This window comes from Giraffa tippelskirchi, chromosome 8, assembly GCF_054371585.1.
Source record: "Giraffa tippelskirchi isolate mGirTip1 chromosome 8, T2T-mGirTip1v1.2.pri, whole genome shotgun sequence".
Lineage (NCBI taxonomy): Eukaryota > Metazoa > Chordata > Mammalia > Artiodactyla > Giraffidae > Giraffa > Giraffa tippelskirchi.
This window is the reverse complement of record NC_137282.1, coordinates 112,496,981-112,515,850: the sequence shown is the minus strand read 5'-3', so window position 1 is coordinate 112,515,850 and position 18,870 is coordinate 112,496,981. Positions and strand designations below refer to the sequence as shown.

General features: G+C 45.3%; 1 long non-coding RNA gene across 1 annotated transcript; it reads right to left on the bottom strand.

Annotated features, from left to right (window-relative positions):
- Nucleotides 1-322: 322 nt before the first annotated feature.
- Nucleotides 323-13,470, bottom strand: LOC145518722 (uncharacterized). The gene is made up of 2 exons (XR_014063222.1): nt 13,193-13,470; nt 323-1,067 (listed from the first exon to the last, which is right to left on the bottom strand). It is a non-coding gene; the product is annotated as an uncharacterized LOC145518722 (long non-coding RNA).
- Nucleotides 13,471-18,870: the final 5,400 nt, after the last annotated feature.

The window sequence follows — 18,870 nt, the reverse complement described above, 5'->3', positions numbered from 1 at the left end:
GTGACCTCATCTCTAGGGTGGCCACCTCCTCAAAAAGCAGTATCAGAGTTTATCTCAATTTTTGCCCCCAACTCATATATCAGCCCCTCCCTGGCCCCCCAAAATATCATCAAAGACCAGCTGATATTCAGTCCAGTTTAACAGTTAAGAGAGTCAGTTCTCAGAGACCAACAGCCTGGCTTTGCCACTTTCTAGCTGTGCGGCTATGGGCAAATAGTTTACCATCTCTTCTTCTCAATTTTCTCATCTATTTAAGAGAGTATTGATTTCATATACTTGTGAGGATAATGTAACACATAGAAAACACTGACACACACTAAGCACTTGATACATGGTTTATTATTATTGTTGTTGTTAAGTCAGTTGTTACTATTATGGTATTATGACTCAAGGCAGCCTTCAGGACCCTGATCCTCACTCGAACCCTCTCCAACTCCTAGTGTTTATAGAACACATACCTAGAGTCTTTGCCTGTGTACTCCCACCCGGGCACATCCATCCTGCCATTACCCGCTCTGGATGTAGAATCAATGACTGTACTTGCCGCCAGGAGTCGGAGCCCAGCAATCCCCTATAGATCCAAGCTCATTCAGTCCCTCAGGCCCCAGCGTCCCCTGTTGCCCCAAGTGGGACCAGCTCAGATCCCACACTGCCCTCATCCCCTCTAGACTCACCGCCAGCCCGCCACCCTTCTCTGCTCTCAACAGAGGGAGGACAAGGGAAGGGACGTGTGCCCGGCAGACCCAGCAGTGCTGCCTTCTTTGTGTATTTCCACCTTCACGCTTCGGTGGCTGAAGACCCTGACTCATCAGTTAGTTAACAAGCTCCAGAGCCACGTCTCTTCCCTGTGGCACCTCATCAGACAGTCCATCTAGGCTGTGACGGTGCAGGCTCCATGGGGATATTTCCTTGGGAGAAGTTTGCTTGCCTGTTTTCTGACACAGCTGCCCTTTCTTTCTCACCACGCCGAGAGCATCTCAAGGGCCAAGTCTCTGTCTCTTCTTTCTTTTGCAGTTTCTGAATATGGGTGGAGAATTTGGTTTTCACAGCAAGGAGTCATGAGCCGTCTGTAATCAGGAAGGTGATTATTTTTAACAGTAATAATAGTAGCTCACACTTGCTGAACATTTACTATGAGCCCGGCAGTTTGCAAGAACACTATCTGTTCATTAACTTGTAGAATGTTCACAATAACATTGGAAGGGCAGGTGCTTTTTTTAATTACTGTTTTACAAATAAAGAGACCATTGCTTAGATAATTACTTGCCCAAGTCATGTAATTACTGATAGTAAGTAAGCAAGGAAGGATTTGACCCCAGCCTTTCTGACTCCAAAATCGTGACAAATCCATGCTTCCCCAAATTGGAGGGCACACACATCACTCAAAGACCTTGTTAGAAATGTAGCCTCTGGTTTAGGACCTAAGATTTAACCCTCATAGGGTGGTGATGCTGCTGATTTGAGTGCACACTGTAAGTAACAGAGATCAAAATTGTACTATATTTCCTGCAGGTGTGTTAGGTTGACAGCAGGATGTTCAATTAAGTTTTTTCCCGGAAGGAATTTCCTGAAACAAATTCATGGAGAGGGTTCACGGCTAGGAGTCCTGGATGTGAACTCCAGTAGCTATTAGACTGTCCGGATAGGATGGTTACTCGAGGAAGAAAAGTCAAAATAGTATTACGACTAATAAAACCTCCCACTTGAATGGACCATAGGCAGAGTCATTCAAGTTTTCATTCATTTCCCCAAACATTTTTATCTTTTTGCCATCTGATGATCAAAGGTTAAGAGATTCATCAGTGTTTCATTGCACTAATTAGGAGATTTCACTACCTGAGCATCTGAGTCCTATAGAAGAACCCTCTGTATAGTGTGGTTTTATACCCACGGACCAATTCTCCCATGCCCCTTCCATCTCTGGCATAATAGATGATACAGGAAGAAAGCCTAGGTCAAAGAAGAAAAAGAGAGAGAGATCACAAAGAGAGATTGACTAAGCAGGAATGCTGAGCAAAACTGACACTCATCACTGAATTCTCAGCCATGGAGATCCAGCGTGGAGAACAACAGATGCCTGGGATAGACATTGCTGGTCTGACCAACTGACAGATGAATGGGATTTTAGGTATTTCTCATGCAGCCTCTTAATTTGTCCTCTGTAAAGAAAATAGATATGAGGGGTTGTGATGGCTACAGCTCTTCTGCTGCTCCTCCCATTGAGAGGTGAAAGTCTAGTGTTCCTCCCCTTGAATATAAGCTGGTCTTGCGGCTTGGTTTATAATAACCAGCAGAACATAGCAAAAGTGATGGTTTGGATCTTCCAAGCTCAGGCCTTAAAAAGAAGACTGACAACTTCATTATCTTCTTGGAAGCCAGCTGCATGCTTTAAAGAAGCTTGAGCCAGGCTACTGAAGGGTAAGAAGCCAACAAGTGGAAAGAAACTTTGAAGGTGAGAGACCACCTTGGGCAGTGTAGTCCACCTGAGCTTCCTGTGGAAGGCAGGCCATGAGTGCCCTCAGCTACACCATGTGGAGCAAAAGAACCTCCCAGCTGAGCCCAGCCAACCCACGGGATTTTGAAAAATAATACATTATTATTGCTTTATACCCCTATGTTTAGGGATGGCTAGTTACACAACCACTGATAACTAAAACACTGGACATTTCTGGAATCTAATTTTTTGTCTAATTGTCCCTTCTGTTTGTACATCGAGCAAATGTTTTCTCTGTGTTAAACCTATGGCTGTTAGTGGTCCCTAAAGAAACATCACTGGGAAATTTGTTAGTGCAAATTCTGAGCTCCAGCCCAGATCTACTCCATCAGAAATTCGGGGGTGGAACCCAGCAACCTGAATTAATGAGCCTTTCAATACTTCTGATGAAACACTCAAGTTTAAGGGCCACTGGGCTAAGGCATTTGTTCTGTACCCTACCTGTGTATCTTAATCACCCATGAACTCTAAAAATCTACACTTGCTCAGAGCTCACTTATCCCCAGACCTACTGAATCAGGTAAGGCCTAGGTGGATGTGATGTTTAAAGAGTTCCGTACAAATTCCACTGTGTAACCATGTAACCCAAAGAAAGGCAATGCCAAAGAATGTTCAAACTACCACACAATTGCACTCATCTCACTCACTAGTAAAGTAATGCTCAAAATTCTCCAAGCCAGGCTTCAACAATACATGAACCGTGAACTTCCAGATGTTCAAGCTGGATTTACAAAAGGCAGAGAAACCAGAGATCAAATTGCCAACATCCACTGGATCATCAAAAAAGCAAGAAATTTCCAGAAAAAAGCATCTATTTCTGCTTTATTGACTATGCCAAAGCCTTTGACTGTGTGGATCACAATAAACTGTGGAAAATTCTGAAAAAGATGGGAATACCGGACCACCTGACCTGCCTCTTGAGAAATCTATATGCATATCAGGAAGCAACAGTTAGAACTAGACATGGAACAACAGACTGCTTCCAAATCGGGAAAGGAGTATGTCAAGGCTGTATATTGTCACCCTGCTTATTTAACTTCTATGCAGAGTACATCATGAGAAATACCAGGCTGGAGGAAGCACAAGCTGGAATCAAGATTGCTGGGCAAAATATCAATAACCTCAGATATGCAGATGACACCACCCTTATGGCAGAAAGTGAAAAAGAACTAAGGCGCCTCTTGATGAAAGTGAAAGAGGAGAGTGAAAAAGTTGGCTTAAAGCTCAACATTCAGAAAACTAACATCATGGCATCCAGTCCCATCACTTCACGGCAAATAGATGGGGAAACAGTGGAAACAGTGTCAGACTTTATTTTGGGGGGCTCCAAAATCACTGAAGATGGTGACAGCAGCCATGAAATTAAAAGACACTTACTCCTGGGAAGAAAAGTTATGACCAACCTAGACCAACTTTGCCAACAAAGTTCTGTCTAGTCAAGGCTATGGTTTTTCCAGTAGTCATGTGTGGATGTAAGGGTTGGACTATAAAGAAAGCTGAGCACCGAAGAATTGATGCTTTTGAACTGTGGTGTTGGAGAAGACTATTGAGAGTCCCTTGGACTTCAGAGAGATCCAACCACTTCATCCTAAAGGAAATAATTCCTGAATATTCATTGGAAGGACTGATGCTGAAGCTGAAACTACAATCCTTTGGCCACCTGATGTGAACAACTCATTTGAAAAGATTCTGATGCTGGAAAAGATTGAAGGCAGGCGGAAGAGGGGATAACAGAGGATGAGATGGTTGGATGGCATCACCAACTCAATGGACATAAGTTTGAGTAAACTCTGGGAGTTGGTGATGGATAGGGAGGCCTGGTGTACAGCAGTCCATGGGGTCGCAAAGAATAGGACACGACTGAGTGACTGAACTGAACTGAACTGAGCCATGTACCATGGAGAAATGAAAGATGGCTCTCATGAAGTTGGGCCCTTGGAGACCAAGGCTTCTCATATATTAACGCATAGATGATTTACCTGAAGCTTTGGTTAAAGTGCAGACTCTGATTCAGTAGATCTGGGGTGGGGCCTGAGGTTATGCGTTTCTAATAAACTCTCATGTGAGGCTGATGCTGCAGACTTCACTTGGAATAGCAAAGCTCTAGGCAGTCACCATCGTCTCCAAGGTAAATGGCTCAAAAGGCAGTTGTATATTACACACACACACAGAAACCCACACATGCCCTTTTATAAATGCTTCAGTTGGTGGGAGGTCTAAACAGTGCTGTTGGGGCAGCCTCCCTGTCTGCACTGCACAGCCTTTAAGGCCCTACAAGAGATGCTATTTGTGTTTGTCTTGAAAGAGGATAGATGAAAAGGGTTTTGTCCAACAGACATGGAGAAGGACATTCTTTATCTTCTTTAAACATTTTTTAATTGAAGGATAATAGCTTTACAGAATTTTATGATTTTCTGTCATATCTTTTTTAATTGTGATAAAATACACATAAAATAAAATGCACCATCTTAACCAGTTTTCAGTGTACAGTTCAGTGGTATTACATACATTCACAGTGTTACGCAACATCACCACCATTCTTTCCCCATAATTCTTTTCATTTTTTAAAGCTGGAATTCTATATCATTAAATGATAACTCTCCATTCCATTCCTCTCTCTCCCCAGCCCCTGGTAATCACCATTCTACTTTCTGTCCCTAGGATTGTTTTCCAAGTACCTTATAGAAGTAGGGCTCCCAGGTGGCTCAGTGGTAAAGAACCCACCTGCTAATGCAGAAGACACAAGAGACTCGGGTTCAATCCCTGGGTCTGGGAGATCCCCTGAAGCAGGAAATGGCAACCCACTGCAGTATTCTTGCCTGGAAAACCCCATGGACAGAGGAGTCTATGGGGTCTCAAGGAGTCAGACACAACGTAACGACTGAGCACGCATGCCATTTGATTTTTCGTGACTGGCTTATTTCACTAACTGTGATCTTTCCAAGAATCATCTGTGTAGTAGCATATTGTGGAATCTCTTTCCTTTTTAAGGCTGAGTAATATTCCATTATATGTATATACCTCGTTTTGCTTACCCATTCATCCATTGATGGGATGCTTCCGTGTTTTAGTTATCATGAATAATGCTGCTATGAACGTGGATATACAAACATCTCTTTGAAATCTTGGTTTCAACTCTTTTGGGTATAAACCCAGACATGGAGTTGCTCAACAGAATAATAATTCTATTTTTAATTTTCAAAGGAACTGACATACGGTTTTCCACAGCTCCTGGGCCCTTTTACATTTTCACCAACAGTACACAACGGTTCCAAAATCTCCATGACCTAGACAATACTTGTGATTTCTGTTTTTATTTATTTATTTTAGAGTGGCTACCTTAATGGAAGTGAGATTGGTAAGAGCCTTTGTTAAGGAAGCCAAAAAGAGTCACTTACCGAGGTTGGGGTCCAGCTGGGGCAGCATGGGGAAAGGGGAAAAAAGGCCACAATGGTTTGCGGCTAGATTGTTAATGACCTTGAACACCGGGCTTTAGAAGACCTCATGTTATCCCATGGGTCCTGGGGAGCCATGAAAGTTTCTTCCGCAAAGGAGTGATGGTTCTGTGCCATCAGAGCCCGGTTCCCACGTCAGGTGGGAGGGCTGCTCTGATTGCCCTTGTGACCTCAGGATGTCTATGACCAGACGGAGCAGCGCAGGGCAATCTGGGGCTGGGAATGAATGCACCAGACCAATATTTTGAAACCAATGTGGCATGTCTTCCTTTAAAGAGAACAGTTCTCCAATCTTTTTGAGGAATTGCCCCGAGGAGGAGGAAGAGCAAGGTTTCCACTTCCAGAGAGCATAACTCTGGTCACATGTTCCAGTAAGTAATGTTCTCCATACCACGACGAACAGAAAAATGTGTGTGATGGAATGAAAATCCCACTGGCCGCCTCGCCGTGGGCAGCCTTAGTTACTATGGAAAATTCCTGATAAAAGTCAGCAGAAGAATTTCCCAGCTAGCGACTGTTGTTAACAGGCGCTTCAGCCTTGTGCTGACATTCAAGATTGGTTTCTTTCATATACCATTGCACAAGCCAGGTGATTACACCCGTCTGATTTTTAAAAGCAGAGAGAGTGCACCCACCCTCACCAGGCTGACTACCCTTTTTAATAACCCACGTGGTCCTGCTCAGTTAGCATGAGAACAAAACTGCAACCATGAAATTATTTTAACAAGACCGTAAAAAAAAAAACGATTTATTTGAGTGATGTTTAGGGAGAAGGGGAGGGGACCTACCCCCTCTCTAAACTAATTAAACTGTACTATATGTCCTTGCGTAGTTCCTGACATCTTTCTGGTTCACTCATTTTGAATGGTTGTATAAGGATCTGCGCCAAGCTCCCAAATGGCTAACTCAAAACAAAAGTGAGGTCTCCAGAGTATTCTCAAGCAACCAGCAAATTGAGGGAAAGTTGTTTTGGTTTAATCAATGTACTTCAGTTGCAATCACATCTTGCCTCATAGAAAAGGCGGAACACAAAGAATCACTGTTTGAAGCCCAACCCAGGATGAACTAAGAAGTGACATTGACCTTACTCTTTCCCTTAGATTTTATTTTCATTTTTCTTAAAATGACACCCTGCTTTGGATGAAAACATTGACGATGGTCTCTCATTGTCTATCCACTCAACCCCACCTCTCTGATAATTTCTGTCCTTCCCACTCACACCGCCTATTACCGGAAGCCACTGGCAGTCTCCTTGAACATTTTTACAGGCAAGTGGTCTATTCTCAGCCTGGTTGGGACCCGATATTGATTAATGGCTGGGAACTTTGGTTTCTGGCAAGACAAACTGGAGAGGCCTAGGGTGTTGGTCAGGCTTTCATCAAAGCCAAACTGAAAAGCATAATAAGAGCTTTGGACATAGCCCACTTGTGTATGTATGAGACATGAGACCTCTCTGAGAAATGAGCCCTTTTACACTCCTTCAAACCCATGTTTACCAACTCCCTTGGAGTTTAAAGAAAATGTTCCTTTTTGAAAAGCTCTTTACCATTGACAAGGCAATAACATTTGTGGACTACCAGCTCCCTTTAAATTCCAAAGAACTGTGAAGCACAGATAAAACACGCAATTCAATTCATTTCCACTTAAATAAAATACAGCCAGCACCTGCCATGTGTGAGATATTGATGGGGCACCATCCTTTGGATGAACAAGATGAAACTGGTAGAGGTGCTTCCTGACTTCAAGGAAATTAGACTGTTCTAATTTAAGAGGGGAATCAGTATGATAAATAGTAGAGCTGCTCATAGTGATAAGCCCTAATGTTTTCATTAACCTCTACAATATGTAAAGTGAGTGCATATATGTGTATGTATACACAGCTAGGAGGCTGTTCTTATCTCCTGGCAGTAGATGCTGGCAGTCTCTGACTGCTCTGTATGCTTCTCCAACTCAGTGGGGAAAAAAAAAATCTCCTGGAGTCATGGGTTCGTTGTGGAGGTACAGACAACCAGGTAATTGACTGAGAAAGTAATGCACATCTGGAGTGAGACAGAGATGTGAGTCTTGGCTGCACCACTTACTAACTCTGAGCTTGTCCCATAAGGGATGCAACATGCCCTTTTCAGTGGTCTTTGAAAGCCATCTCCAAAATAAAATATCCTAACCTATCACCTGGCACATGGCTAGCTCTCCACTCCTATCATGTCCCTTTCCCTCTCGTGTGATTTTTGCTTGATCAATTCCAAGCATGCCTTGCATAGATGCAGTGGACCATGCTGAAGCTCTGAAGCTCTGGACCATGCTGAAGCTCTGCCGTGCTTCCCAGGGTCCCCCTCCAGGACCACTGCGCATCCTGTCCCCTGCCCCGGAGTCCTACGTAGGGTGTGGTCACACTCTTTGCGGAACAGCTGCCTTGCCTCGTTGTTTGAAGGAGGGGATGCTGGGAAGGGAAGCTGCCAGGAACAGCAACCCAAGTTGAGCTACTTCCTGTTTTGAAACCCAGGGACTCGCTTGCAATCAAGGATGAACAGTAGTGGCGTGGGGTAGAAAGTTCCCAAGGCCCCACACATAAGGGCTACCCATTGCCCACAGTTAGCATGGCTGGCAGAGAGATCTTGAGCTTTCTTCTGGCTTTGCAGTATGCCCTTCCTCCAGGGGTTCCTTTTTATAACAATCCAAGTCTGAGAAGGGCACTATCTGACGACCTGATATAGGAAAGATAGGCTGTTATTCAGCGTTGTAGATATACCTATGGTATGTGTTGCCTCATCTGGGTCCCTCAGGCATTCTTTGTCCCTGTGCACAAGGATAAGAAGAAGCAGAGCTACTAGTATAGCTTGGAGAAAGCGTTACTCACTACCCACAGCTTACCAGGAACACAATGCCTGGACCTCAACTTTGGCACCACAGTGGCCACCCTCTTTCAAACCACTACCATCTTGTGCCTTGACCTCTGCCATAGTCTCCTAATCACTGCTTGCCATGTTTTCCTTCCTGCAACCCCAAGTTCAGGCCCATGCTGCAATCAATACCATCTCTCAGAATGTAACTCTCTGATCCAGGCCAGGCCAATGAGAGTACAACAGCCCCCTAACTGGCGTGATTGTCCAGGGATGGGCTGTAATCTAAGCTACTGAATAATTATAACTCTCATCTGTTAGGCACTTGCTGTGTGCCAGACATGGGACAAAATGCCTAACAGCCAGCATCTCACTCCTTCACCTGCACAATAATCCTATGGGGTCAGTGCTGTTAATATAAGAGGAGGTAGACAACTGGCCAAAGGAGTCTAGTGGGGGCACAGCCAGAGCTTGAACTCAGTTCTTTCAGATGCCAGAACCCAGGCTCACACTTAAGTGAGAGTGTGGACACAGAGCGCTCTGGGGATGTTTTTTCTAAATTCCATTTTCATATTTGTCTTAAGTGATGTCACTCAGTCATGTCCGACTCTTTGTGACCCCACGGACTGTAGCCTACCAGGCTCCTCCATCCATGGGGTTTTCCAGGCAAGAGTGCTGGAGTGGGTTGCCCTTTCCTTCTCCAGGGGATCTTCCCAACCCAGGGATTGAACCCAGGTCTCCTGCACTGCATGCAGATGCTTTACCATCTGAGCCACCAGGGAAGCCCCTAGTAAGAACAGTACTAAGGTGTAATATGGACAAAATCAAGGGAAACTGGACAGTTTGGCTGCCTGGGGCTTGTCCCCCTCTCTCTGCTACCAGCAATTGTGAGGGTGACATATTAGCCACTTTATGATAATGAACATTTTATGTTTGTGCATGAAATACCACCATGTTATAGCAATCTGGTGGATCTTGGTGTATCTTGGTGGACAGATCAGCTTCTTCCTTTGAAACCATGGACATTGTTGTGCATTCATCTAGGGATGAATCTCCTGAGGATTGTTGCTTTGGGGTTTAGAAAATAAAATTAGCTTTAGGCCAATATCCACATCCTCAGCACACGTCATAGACTCCCCAGAGAGGAAAAGTCTCATGCTCCAGGGCAGAAACATGAGGTCAAAAGGACGAGTGTTTAAGAACTGTCTGATCTCTAGCAAGGTACGAGAACCTCCTAAACTCTTCGTTGGTTGGATGATAATCCTTCCTTCCAGGTTTGGGGGAGGGCTGGGCTCATTTATGTCACTTGCTCAACATAGTGCTGGGCACATAAAAAAGGTTCTATAAATTTAGCTCTTTTCATTCATTTTTCTACCAACAGGAAGAATCGATTTAAAAACTCAACGGTAGACTCCTCTGTTTGCTTGTTTATGTTCCAAATTTCTTCTTGGTCTGAATCCAATCTATTTTTCCCTAATCTTGCATGCGTGTGTGCATGCTCAGTCATATCCGACTCTTTGTGACCCTGTGGACTGTAGCCTGTCAGGCTCCTCTGACCATGGGATTCTCCGGGAAAGAATACTGGAGTGGGTTGCCATGCCCTCCTCCAGGGGATCTTCCTGACCCAGGGATTGAAACTGCATCTCCTGCATTGCAGGTAGATTCTTTATTGTCAAGGCACTGCGGAAGCCCTCCCTAATCTTGATTTGGTCTCCATTCATGAACCACTATTTTATACTATTATAGTACCATGGTACATATGTAATACTGTATGTGTTAATGTAAGATGCATATAGAAAGGGGCCACTTAGATACATACAAATTGTCATTGGGAAGATATTTATCAAAATATTAAAATCTTAAACATCTGTTGTCACCACATAATCTTGTAAACCCAGTTGGTAATGAAGCAGGTTGGTGGCAGAAGAGGGTTTTGTTTGTGTGTGTGTGTGTGTGTGTGAGTGAGAGAAACAGAGGCAGAGGACACAGAGAGAAGTTTCAGCAACAGCACATATCATTCTATAGTCTATGGTAGGCTTCGGCCCCTGGTGACGGTCTGTCACCTGAGACAGCTTGTGATGTTTGTCTGCTGTCTTCTGATGAGCCTGGGTGACTCATTTCTCTCTGGCCTGCACATCTGTCACCGCCTTCTGGCCGCTCCCTGGGCTCCAGAATGGGCATCTTTGATCTGCTTCTTATTGGATCCCAGTGTTACCCACAAAGTAACCTTTGAACTTTTTAATCTAGTACAATGCTCTATTTTATATTTGAGACTCAGAGTCATCATGGAACTTTCCTGAGGTCACACAGCAAGTGAGTGGCATAATCAGACCAGAGCTGAGGTTTCATTCCTTTGTTCATTTATTCCTACAGGCACACGTTTATTTATTCAACAAATATTTTTGAGGATGAATAAGCATCAGGCATATTGCAGGCTCCAGAGATGCAGCAGTGGACAAGATGAACACAGTGCATGCTGGCTTTGGGCTCCCATTCTAGAGGGGCAGATGAATGAGGGTGGACAAAGGGATTTCAGACTGTGCTAAACGCCACACCATCTACAAAGAGCTACCGAGTGAGGGGTTGGTGTGGGGAAGTGGCAGAGGCCACTTTAGGGAAGGTGGCGGGGGCCTCTTTGATTGCGACATTTGAGCCCGCAGCCAGCCCTGGGGAGGTCTGGGTCTGGGCATGGGTGTGAGGTCCAGGAGAGGACCCCAGCTGGGCTTGCTCCAGGATCAGGGACGGGCTCCATGGACTGAGGCCCAGGAGCGAGCTGGAAGGAGGCTGCAGGAGAGGAGGTTGAAGGGGATGCGGGGGCCGCTGCACGGTCCCCTGCCCTGTCTGCCAGGCCGTTCATTGCCTGCACGACCAGACCACAGCTCAGCCCTTCTCACTGGATCAGATTTACACCCAGCAATATTTTTAGCCTTCTCTCTTCAGCTCGGTGAATGTGCCCCACATGAAAGAGAAGACACATTTATCTCTGTGGTTGAGAAATGCTCACATGGGAGAAGCAACGTGACAGCAGGAAAGAGCATGGGCTTGGAGGGCAGGAAAGCTGGCCGGAGCCTCAGCTCTGCCACTGAACCACGGGTCCTTCAGCCACACTCCCTCACGGCTCTCCACCTTGGTGTCCCATCTGCAGAATGGAGTTAGTAACAACCAGCATTGGTATAGTGCTTGGGCGGAGCCAGGCACTTTTTAGGTCCTTTATGAATAGCATCTCAATTCATTTTCCTAAGAACCTTCTTATGGTATTATTTCAGGCATACCTTGCTCTATTGAGCTTTGCCAATACTGTGTTTTGTTTTGTTTTTCTTTTTACAAATTGAAGGGTTATGGTAACCCTGGGTCGAGCAAGCTATTGGTGCCATTTTTCCAACAGCATCTCCTCACTTTGTGTCTGTGTCACATTTTGGTAATTCTCACAAAATTTCAAAGTTTTTCATTATTATCATATCTGTTAGGGTGACTGACCATCAGTGATGCTACTACTATAATTGGCTGAAGGCTCAGTTGATGGTTAGCATTTTTTAGCAATAAAGTATTTTTAAAGTATGTAAATTGTTATTTTAGACAGAAAGCTATTGCATGCTTAATAGAGTATAGCATAGTGTAAACAGAACTTTTATATGCTCTGAAAAACAAAAAAATTCATCTTGTTGTTGTTCAGTAACTTAGTCATGTCTGACTCTTTGAGACCCCATGGACCGCAGCATACCAGGCTCCTCTGTCCTCCAATATCTCCTGGAATTTGCTCAAATTCATGTCCATTGAGTCAGTGCTGCTATCTAACCACATCACCCTCTGTCGATCCCTTTTCCTTTTGCCTTCAATTGTTCCCAGTATCAGGGTGTTTTTCAGTGAGTCAGCCCTTCACATCAAGTGGCCAAAGTATTGGAGCTTCACCTTCAGCATCAGTCTTTCCAATGAATATTCAGTGTGGATTTCCTTTAGAATTGACTGTGCGACTTACTTATTGCAATATTTGCTTTATCTTGGTAGCCTGGAAGTGAACCCTCAGTATCTCTGAAGTTTGTATTATCAACCCCATTTTATACTGATGAGGAAACTGAGACTCAGAGCATGGGATCTGGCATCCAAATCCCAGCAGTCCTGCATCTTTCATATGATGCTGGTTTCAGGAGGCTTAAAAGAACTAAGTTCCCAGCCTGGGTCCTCACAGTACTTAGTCAATCGTCTTTTTCTCCCAAGGAAGCAGACGGATGCTGTTGGACTCAGATGCTCCGTGGCTGCAAATGTGAGTCAATGGAGACGAGCAAAGCAGGTTGGCTGTGTTGCTCACTGGGATCCCTAGCCCAGCAGCTAGATGCCCAGCACATTTGTCCTGTTTTTCTGTCATGGAAAACTAAGCAGTTTCAAGTTCTTCCCACTGTACTTACTAGAGGTCCTTGGGCTATGACGTTTTCTTCTGAAATCCAACATTACTCAAGATCCTTGTGAAGCAGAGAGAGCACGGTCCTCCTCTGGGCTTCTGCTGTACTGCAGACACCCCACATCGGCCTTCCCAAAGTTCTGCGGTAGCCACCTTACTTGTCCAGGGCGAGGGCACACATGGAGACCCCCATATCGTAGGTCTAAATGTTGGAAGATATAAATCAAGCCAACAGACTGTTAAATAAAATATGTCCTGTCCACACACCTTACTGCCTAACAATCTGGAAGGCGGAGATGGAATTGCGAAATCTCAGATGCCTCAGAATTCTATGACATTTATGACATTCTATGACATTCTATGAGAGCTAGTCCCCAGCCCCAGGCCTGGTCCCTGCCCCCTTCCTGGGCCCTGTCCTGTTCTGAGATGGACCTCATACCTGCACGAGGGCACCCCAGCCTTGTGTCTGAGCCCCGCCATTTACCCCCTCTCCCCTCCAGTAGCTGAACTTCGGCCTCCACTGGCCCTTCAGGTTTGCACAAGGGCAGCTCGCTCAGCCTTTGGGAGGACAAACAGGGGAAAGTCTATGCAGGTTCTAGAATTGGGCTTTTAGCCCCTCGGGCAAGGTTTCCATGGTCCCTAGTATGTGTGCTTAGAGTGTGATCTAGAAAGGTGCTATCTAATAGAAATATAACAGGAGCTACAGGCACCAGCCATGTGTGGAATTTAAAATTTACTCCTAGATCACATTAGGGAAAAAAACGTTTAAAGAATCAGGTCAAATTAATTTTAGTAATCCATTTTATTTAATGCAACGTATGTAAAATACTATCATTTTAACTTGTAAGCAATGTAAAAAAATATTCTTGAGAAATTGTACATCCTTTTTTTACATACTGTCTTTGAATTCCAGACAACCCATCTCAGTTAAGTCCAGCTTCCCTTTCAGATGCCTGACAGCCCCTCAACAGCTAGCGGCTGTCTTATTTGGCAGCACAGGTCTAGAACTGCTACTCCTAGTGTGGTCTGGGGGCCAGCAGAATTTACAGCACCTACAGAATCTCAGGCCCCAACCTAGACAGAATCAGTCTTTTAGCAAGATCACCAGGCAATGGATATTTACCTTAAAGTTTGAGAAGCTGGCTGCTGTTGAAGGCTCCTAGACCAACTGACCCCACTGAGAGAGGGACAGAGCTGGATGGGAGGTGGGCGGTGAGGCCTTTTAAGAGAGGCTTTGCTGTGCTGTTTCTGCTGATCCACACTGTGTCCCCTTGAGCCCTTTCAGTTGGGCAGAAAAGATCAGCAGAGCCTGAAAAGGGAAAATGCAGAAGGCTTGGGGAATAAGAAAAGGATTCTTAGGAAGTAGGACTAGAGATGTCAATGAAAAGGAAAAAAGAAGAGAAAGCATGGTCATAAGGGGAGAGAAAACCAAGAGTCCCTGAGGAAGTTCTGGGGAGCAAAGATTTGAAGGGACTCCACTCTGATGGGAGATAATGGTAGATAGTTACACCAGTTTCGGGACATGATTAGGCGGGTGTCTAGTAAGCAAGTTAAAGTCCCTACGTGGAAGATTGTACAGGGAAATTCTTGATCACGAGCCCTTCCACTGCAAAACCAGAGCTGTGTCTCAATTGATTACATTTGCCAAAGATTTGAGCTGACATTTTGTACAGAAGCCATCCCATACTTCATGTTTTGAGAAGGTTCCTCAAGCATGCAGGAGGTGAGAAGTAACTTCTATGGGAAGTTACATGGTGGCAATTCCACTGTCCTTTCTATTTGCATAATGAATATTTTTTTGAGAACAGCACTCCAGGTATACTTTAGACTGTTAGTTCAGGAAGGACCTGTGTCAGGTTGGGTTGGCTGGACAACAGTACCTTTTCAAATGTCTTTAGATGAAAATAAAGACAGAATGAAAGAAGCTAAGGTCTACCTGAACACTTTGGCTTTGCTTGATACGTAAGATATCTCCATGAAAGGGCATTATCCTCTCTCTAATAAGTGCAGTAAGCTCACTGCTGCCCCTCCAATGCCCGAACAAAATTATTTCTTATTAGAAAGAACCAATCAGAGGGTTGGGGTAGGCAGTGACTGCTTGCAGGCAACCAACAGCCTGCAATGCGAATGATTATTGCACCCGTCTTGCTGCTGCTGCTGCTGCTAAGTCGCTTCAGTCGTGTCCGACTCTGTGCGACCCCATAGGCGGCAGCCCACCAGGCTCCGCCGTCCCTGGGATTCTCCAGGCAAGAATACTGGAGTGGGTTGCCATTTCCTTCTCCAGTGCATGAAAGGGAAAAGTGAAAGTGAAGTCGCTCAGTCGTGTCCGACTCTTAGCGATCCCATGGACTGCAGCCTACCAGGCTCCTCCATCCATGGGATTTTTCAGGCAAGAGTACTGGAGTGGGGTGCCATTGCCTTCTCCGTGCACCCATCTTACAGGTGTGAAAAATAAAGCTCAGCAAAGACCACATACCTAGAAAATTGTGAAGCTGAGATTCAAACCCATTTATTTCTAACATCCTAAATCTTCCTGCTACCTCATTCCACCTGTGGTTTTATCGATAAACCAGACCTGGAAAGGTCCCTGCTATGGTTAAACATTCAAATATGGATCTTAATTTGGACACATGCTGTCAATAGAAAAGAGACCACTTTGCCTGTGCTTTGTTTGGCAAGAGATTTTTTAAAATTTTATCAATTCATGCTTGGTATTAAATATTGGGAGAGATTCACATTAAAGTTCTTATTTCTGGGTACAACTGAAGAAACATGAGAAGACCTTGCCTCCCTGGCCTGACATTCTCTCGTGGCAAAAAAATCACTGGGACCTGGGAAGCAGCAAATGAACTGAGATGGAGCAGGGCATCCTGATTTGCCTCCTCCCCCACCTTTCTCTACCACCATACCCTTGGCCAGTTCACCTGTTTGTGTCACTGGCCTTGTCCCAGTTGGCAGGTCGCAGCCTCCCCTAGGGATCTGCTGCCTGCAGCGCTGCTGGTGGGATCCCATGGCATCTGTTCACCACTCCAACCGCCTAAATCTGCAGCCAAGTGTCCTTGAGGAAGGGCAGGGATGGGACACTGGGAGCATTTGGAGAGAATCTGAGTTTTCCCGTGGGACCAACAGTACTGATGTCCTAGGACTTCTCGCCAGGCACTGCTCTGCCGTCCAACACGGCCCTAGGAGAGAGGCTGGGGGCATCACCCCAGGGTGTATGGTGGGGGTGGGGAGCCCCAGCCTGCCAGCAGTTTGGGCAAAGGTCTGGGATCGAAGAGGTGGGGATAAGCCAGGCTGCTGTAGCTCCCAGAATCTGGTTTCTGCTGAAGCTCTCCAATTTTGTGCAATTTCACACTCCTTAGGCTCTCCATATGTCCCCTGGGACTTGTTTGAGTTGTAGAACACTACTTGGGGACTCACTGTCCTCTCGCTGAAACCACTGCCACAGGAGGCTGTGTACAAACGTTGGGCCTCTTTCTTTAGCTTTTCAGTTCTGAAATGCTGTTTGTTTGTTTCTTGTTTTCTTTTAAGTACACTTATGATTTCGTTTGGACAGTGTTACCCTAAGAGGATTCCCTTACAAAAGCAGAAGCAAGAACAATAACAAAAATGCTGACGATTATAGTATAGTTAAGAAATGAGGTAATGCAGGGGAAAAGCCCTCACCCAGCTCTTTGCCAACTCTGAGGATGCAAATACTCCGGAAATTCTCAGTCCAGAGGGAGAGCCAGATGCATAAACAGGCCATTACAATGGAATCTGAGCAGGCCGGCTCCAGAAGCAAACAGTATTCTCGGATCTTGGAGGATTGACGCCTACTCTCAGATGGGAAAGCTGCTGGAGGGGGTGATGACTGGACCTTGACAAAAGATTCAGCAGAACAAAGAAGAGAAGAAGGATGATCCAGGTAAAAGGAACCATGGGAGCAAAGGTCTGGAAACAGACAAGAGTGTGGTGCATGGTGGGACCTACATGTTCCTGGAACTTGTGGAGAAAGGTTTTGGAGGAGGCTGGAAGAGTATGGAGCAAGTCACGAGGACTGTGGATTCACCTTGAAGAAATGGAGATGCCGTGAAAGGTCTTAAGTAGCAGTATGTCATGATCAGATGTGCTTATTGGAATGATCACCCAGACTTCATGTCTCCTAAGGATGGAGGATAAATTAGAGGCTGGATTTGAAGCCAGCAACTGCTCAGCGCTATCACACACTAAGGAAAGAAGGAAGCTAATATTCGCCCTTCTGTCTCCAGGGTTCTTGATCTCTGTAATTGGAACTTCCATCCATCCAGTTGATCAAGTCAGAAACTTGGACATCTTCCTTACCCCGACCTCTGCATCACCAAGATGGGTAAAGCTGCATCTTCAGTGTCTTCCTTATGCGCTTATTTCCTCCCTGCCACTGCCAAGTTGACATCATCGTCCTCCTCAGTGGTCTCCTAACTGGCCTCCCTGCCTCCCCGTCTTCTCCTTCTCCCAGATGTCCTCCAAGTCACAGCCAAAAGGGTCTTTGCAAAATTCAGACATCCTGATATTGCTTAGCAAAAATGCCTTCAGTGGCTCCCGTCAGAAGTCCTGCCTATTTACACAGATGATAAATGTATAAAAAGGGTATAGAGTGGCATGAGATCACCACAAGTTTGTTTGTAAGCTATCATATGGCAAAGGATATGACTTAGGTATCTCGGTCCATCCGTTGCTGTGTACCAAACCATCCCAAACTTAGTGGCTTAAAACAACCACAGCCAGCGATGATTTCTCATGACTCTGAGGGTTGACTGGGCTCTGCTGAGCAGTTCTTCTGCCCCACATGGTGTCAGCAGAGGCTGCTTCCATCTAGAAGCTCAGTTCAGCTGAGATGACTTCCTCTTGCAGTGGGTGGTCACTGGTCCTGGCTGTCAGCTGGGAGTTCAGTTGGGGTCGTCAACCTGACTATTCTGTTCTCTGTGTGGTATCTCCGTGTGGCGTGGACAGCTGGACTCCAACAGGGAGCATTTCCAAGGTGTGAACATAGAAGCTGCAAATCTAAAGCCCAGTCTCATGAGTTTCATGGCATCACTTTTGCTGAATTCTCTTAGTTAAAGCAAGTCACAGGTCAATCCAGATTTGAAATAGACTCTTCATGGGAGAGGGCTTCCCTTGTAGTTCAGTCAGTAAAGAATCAGCCTGCAATGCAGGAGACTGGGGTTTGGTTCCTGGGTCAGGAAGATCCCTTGGAGAAGGAAATGGCAACCCACTCCAGTATTCCTGCCTGGAGAATCCCATGGACAGAGGAGCCCAGCAGGCTACAGTCTATTGGGTTGAAAGAGTTGAACACGACTTAGTGAGTAAACCACCACCACCTCTTCATGGGAGAAGGGGCAAAAAAATGTGCAGCCATCTTTGAATGCACCATCCCTTACCTGCATAACCTCCTAAATCATCTACACAGAGTAGGATTGGAAACTGATTAATCGATTGATTCCATCATTTACTTATTTATTAATTTGGGAATCACTGACCTTGAAATAGATTTACAGTCTTCTTGGAATATGTGAGAAGGCAGCTCCACGTACTGAAGAGAGCCTGCCAAATCTGTGGTCAGACCTTATTTCTCCTATGACCTTAGGTAAGTCACTTAGTCTTTTTGGATCTCAGTTTGCTCATCTGTCAAATGGGGACAACTATGCCTACCAGTGAGAGTAACAA